Below are 6,041 nucleotides of genomic sequence, written 5' to 3'. Positions count from 1 at the left end.
GACACAAGCACCTCTCCTGGTCCAGGGTCAGTCCAGGCAGGGGAGCGATGAACACTGTGCTACAGCACAAGGAAAGGAGGGTCTTCCTCCAAGGGGATCAGGAACAGGCCTCAGAACACAGCAAGTAAGAAGCCAGTCGGAGCTATTTATATGCTGAGGTCTTCATGTGCCCCTACTTTTTCTTATCATTACTGCCCTTTTCCACTGACCTGGCTAAAATCATCCCCCTCACTCCGAAATGAGTTGCCATCTTCAAGCCCATGAAGAGTACCAATTTGGCATCCGTGACAGAGGGGACCTCTCTTTCTTTTCTCAAGACGAAAAAAAGGTTTTAGGAGTATGATCCTTAGAGTCATATGGAAAAATTATGAAAAAATTTTAAAGAGAAATGAAGGCTTTAATTATAGGATTCTGGAGACAGAGACAAGAAAAGTTCTCCAAGGTTTTTGCCATCTTTTATCCATTACAAAATCTCTGATTTTGTCTGCCATATGTCATTTGGAATCTGGTATAGTGGTTATCAATGGCACATTAAATGTCAATGCCATAATATCATTCTATATTAGGCTTCCCAAAGCACTACTGTGGCTACAGCTTCCCTGTAAGGGCAAGAAAGCCGAGCTTCCATGTGGCATAAATTCCCTCAGACGTGTGTCTGTGTTGAAAGGAAAAATATTCCAAATGGACATCACAGCTCTCATCAACTAAATAACCAAGGAAAATGCTTATGAAAATTATAAAGTAATTATCACTTTTAAATGTGAATAGGAACTACGTTCCAAATGTTCCTTTAAAAATGAGTATTTGGGCAAGAATCATCATTGGATGATAAAACCATGGATGAAAGCCTATTAAGGAAGAAAATCACACAGTCTCCAAGTTTCACCCCACAGAGGGGTATTTACAAAGGCTCCTTAAAAATGGAGACATTTTGGGACTTCCCTGGTGGCACAGTGGTTAAGAATCTGCCTGCCAATGCAAGGGACACAGGTTTGAGCCCTGGCCGGGGAAGATCCCACATGCCGCAGAGCAACTAAGCCTGTGCGCCACAACTACTGAGCCTGAGCTCTAGAGCCCGCAAGCCACAACTACTGAGCCCACGTGCCACAACTACTGAAGCCCACATGCCTAGAGCCTGTGCTCTGCAACAAGAGAAGCCACCGCAATGAGAAGCCCGTGCACCGCAACGAAGAGCAGCCCCCACTCGCCATAACTAGAGAAAGCCTGCACGCAGCAATGAAGACCCAACACAGCCAAAAATAAATAAATTTATAAAAAAAAAAAAAAGGAGACATTTTGCAAATGCTGCCTTAGCAAAGTGATTGAACTTAACATCACTGATAATGGGACAAATGGACATCATGTGCCCCCAGTGTGATGCGCTGAGGAGGACACATCACTGATGTATTTTATTCTTGCCAAAAATGTCTACTTGAATCTAATCATGAATGAACAATCAGACAAAATCCAAATGGAGGGGCATTCTGGGGAAAAAAAAGGAAAAACTAGCCTGACCTCTTAAAAAATGTCAACATCATGAAAAATACAAAAGGCTGGGGACTATTTTAAATGAAAGGATATTATTAAAGAGTCATAACAACTTAAGATCTTTGATTGGATCCTAGACTAGAGGGAAAAAATCAGCTATAAAGAACATTATTTGGAAGTTGGGGACATTTGAACATAGGTCTAGTTATAGTCTTTACTGGATTACTGGTTTTGAAAGATATTTTTGCTGGGTATAGAATTCCAGGGTGACAGTTTTTTCTTTCAGCACTTTCAAGATGTTGCTATACTGTCTTCTGGTTTGCACTGTTTCTGGCTAAGTTGAGAATGTGACAGACAGTAGTTGCAGTAGCCAAATGCTAGAGAAAGCTGTGCCTTTGCAGGAACCTAGCACTGGAGAAAACTCAGGGGCCAAAGCAGTAGAGAAAAAAGTGTGCTCTCCAGGAACTTTGAAAGCCAGCCACACTGGGAATTGGAAGTAAAGGCCCCTCTTCTCTCCTTCAAAGTCTCTCTAGCACCCTACTGACGAGGCTTAACATTTTGCTGGCTAGCAAAGGAGAGATATTTACTACGAATAGCTCCACTATCACAGAGCAGGCCAAAAGGTGAATTTGGAGCTGAGGCAATAAATTGATAATCAACACAATGGGATTTTGGGGGTCTTTTTTGTATTCCATTTTGGACAAACATGCCCTGAGTCTTCAGGATCAGTAATGTTTTCTTCTGCAGTGTCTAATCTGATCTTAATCTCAGCTTGCACAGTTGTCCTCTCATTTTTTTAAAATCTCTACCAGTACTGTGTGAGACTTTCTTTCCATCTTCCGTATCTCACAACCTGCTCATGCTTTCCTCTACTGTCTGAATATATGGAATATAGTTATAACTGTTTGAATGTCTCTTTCTACTAATTCTATCAACTGTCATTTTTGCATCATTTCTTGGTCTGTTTCTTGACTTTTCTTATTATACCTGGTAATTTTTGATTTGATCCCAGACATTGAAAATTTTATATTGTTGGGTATTGACTATTTTCATATTCCTTAAAATATTCTTGAGCTTTATTCTGGGACACAATTACCTAGAAACAGTTGGATCCTTTCAAAACTTGCTTTGAAGATTTGCTAGTCAGGATCAGCCATCCTTTAGTCTAGGGCTACTTTGACTCAACTTCTAAGGCAATGTCTCAGTATTCTGGGTACTCTACCTGATGCCCAAGTCAAGAGAACTGTTTTGGGCCGTATCTACAATAGACACTATAGAAATCCAGGTGTAAAAGACCATGAAATCAGCCTTAGCCTTCTTACCCCAAATAGCAGCATCAACCCAAATGGTTATCTGGTGTATATGTTTTCAATATACAATACATATTTAAGCAGAATGGCTCCTAATGCAAACTTTGCTTCATCATTACACACACGGTCACTCCCTCCCTCTCTCTCTCCCATAGATTCAACCCCTCTCATTCCAAAAGCTAGTTCCCTTCAGTTAAAAAGCTATGTTCATTTTCCTCTTAAAAAAAAAAAAGGCCCTCTGCCCCTCCAAAATGTTCAAAATGTTCTTTGATCCCACTTTTCCCTGGCTCTGCCTTCTCTTTTTACTTATGACCACCCACTTTCTAAACAGTCATCAATACTCACTTCAAATCCCAACCTCTCTTCAACCCTCACCTGCTATCTTGCTTTTCCTTGTTGAGGTCACCAGAGATTTCCTAACTGTCCATTTCAGTGACTTCTCTGACTCAAGCTCACTTACAGCAAGGACCTCACATTGTTCACCTCTCCCTTCTTGGGAAATTCTCCCCTGCCCTGGATTCCATAACATTACCATCTTCCAATCCTTCCACCTTCTCATTACCACTCTTTGAAAAACTAAACATATTTCTCCTGATTATTAAAGGAAAAATATATTCACTTTAGAAAATCCAGAAAATACTTTCCCAGTCTCTCCTGGCTCCTTGTGGACTCTCCCCTTAGACACAGGCGTTTCTCAGGCTTCCACCCTTAGCTCTCTTCTCATCCCACATGTTCTCCCCTGAGGAATCTTATACACAAATGATTCTCAAACCTGAATCTCCAGCCCTCACCCCTTTCCTGCCTGTACATTTACCTTTTTAAAAAATTCATTTTCATCAGGACAAAATGTGTAGTAATACACAGTTTAAAAAGTCAGAGTACTAGGCTTATAATGGGAAAGAACAATCTCTTGTCCTATTCCTCCCCTTCCTGAATACCTCTCCACCCAAAGCTAAATGTCATACATACACTAGTTCTTGTTTTATCATTTTAGAGATTATCTATTGACTTTCTATTATGGGAAATGGCACTTGTACGTATATCACCGTATGACCCCACTTTCTGTTTCTCCATCCTTCCAATACAGTTACAGCATGATTCTTGGGTAAATCATTATTTAGTGTTTATTTTATGATTTTATTAGTACTGATGATCACTGCTGAGCCATTTTCTTCCTATATAATTTATTGTTCTTTCTAGAATTAAAAGTTGCATCATTTTAAACTTTCTATGTCACTACTAATTAATTTTTCCAAACTATCTAATAGAAAAGTAAAATCTGAATACTGTTTCCTACAGACATATCGGTTATCCCGTCAGTTCCATTTTCCCCTAATGACATTACTTCTTGAGCCCTTTGTCTTCCTGCTCCAGTGTGTCCTTATAGAAAGGACTTCTGTTCTGGGTAGGAGGCAGAAGCTTTTAGTTCACTTCCAATTCAACCAGTCCTGTGTTCTAGCACACATGAGTCCCCTGGGCCAATCTAACAGTTGTGATATTTAAGCAGTATGTTGCTAACCTAAAGGGACACACCTTCCTTTCAGACATTTGACACTGATGTTACAGTTTAAAATACTAGTGAAAGAGATCTTGTATTTCTTCTTCCTGCCCCAGATAAAAGGGAAACAGTTCTTCAGAATTCCCAATGGACATCCTTGATGGTTATCACCACCAATAAAAACTGAGGACTTAAAAAGTTCCTTTAAATTTTCTGCCAATATATGTATTTTAAAGCATTTTAAGAGGTCCTTTGATTACACAGCAAAAAACAAAAAACAAAACCAAAAAAAGCTGTCAGCAATGATCTAAAAGCTAGTTTTTCACTGACCTAATCACACAATCTTCTCTGGGTCCTAAGTCCGCTCTGCTGCTTGACCAAAACCAAATGACACCAAATCATAAGGCACTGCATAGCACAGGGAGATCAGCTCGGTGCTTTGTGACCACCTAGAGGGGTGGGATGCGGAGGGTGGGAGGGAGGGAGATGCAAGAGGGAAGAGATATGGGAACATATTGTATATGTATAACTGATTCAGTTTGTTATAAAGCAGAAGCTAACACACCATTGTAAGGCAATTATACTTCAATAAAGATGTTTAAAAAAAAAAAAAAAAGAAATGTGTTAGGATGAAGAGTTGAAACTACAGAAATAGCATAGAAAATGTTAAATATTTTAATAAATATAATTTTAAAATTAAAAAAAAAAACTCATAAGGCACCTGCACACATCTGACTCCCGGATCTGTCAGAGCAACAGAAGTACATTAATAATTACGATCCATACTTGAAGCTCCTTTGTTGAAAGACGCTGCTGAAGTAAGGAAACATCAGACCACACAAGACTCTGCACAAAGTCAGTTAATCAAGGGATGAGGGATGACAGTAAGCAGGTGAGGGGCTTCCCTGGTGGCGCAGTGGTTGAGAATTTGCCTGCCAGTGCAGGGGACACGGGTTCGAGCCCTGGTCTGGGAAGATCCCACATGCCGTGGAGCAACTGGGCCCGTGAGCCACAATTACTGAGCCTGCGCGTCTGGAGCCTGTGCTCTGCAACAAGAGAGGCCGTGATAGTGAGAGGCCCGCGCACCGCGATGAAGAGTGGCCCCCACTTGCCGCAACTAGAGAAAGCCCTTGCACAGAAACGAAGACCCAACACAGCCATAAATAAATAAATAAACAAATACATCGTAAAAAAAAAAAAAGAAGCAGGTGAGACAATGACTAGCCGCTGCAGCTCTTGCCTCTACCTGTGGACGTGTTATCTGTGGTTTGGGTTGGGCTCCCATGTTAATGCCCATTAGAAGAAAGCATCACATAAGGGAAACAGAAATACAGTTTTTGTTTTTTAAAATAAAAGTCAGGTCAGACTCGGGTAAACCAAAGCTATGTCATCCAAGGAGATGCAATGACTCTCTTGTGCCTTAAAAGCCATGGCATCTGAGGAGGTAATGTGGCTCCCGATACACCTCTTCCCAGTTAGCTTATCGTTTCGAAGATGGCACATCTCAAATTACTGGTGAATTAACTTAATGCTGAATGTTTTTTTAAAAAAAGGGAGTAATCTCTTATGTAAAATTGAGGGAAAGACAGAAAAAAGCAAAGATAGAAATAACTGTCACATAGTCTCCTGAAATTCACGTGTAATATAATAACCCATGAACTCTTCTTAAATAAGTATTTATATGTTATGGTACAAATAAATAATTATACTTTCAAATAAAACAATAATATAAAAATATGGTATTA

Source organism: Eschrichtius robustus, chromosome 16 (assembly GCF_028021215.1).
Source record: "Eschrichtius robustus isolate mEscRob2 chromosome 16, mEscRob2.pri, whole genome shotgun sequence".
NCBI classification, from domain to species: Eukaryota; Metazoa; Chordata; class Mammalia; order Artiodactyla; family Eschrichtiidae; genus Eschrichtius; species Eschrichtius robustus.
This window is presented reverse-complemented; position numbering follows the sequence as displayed.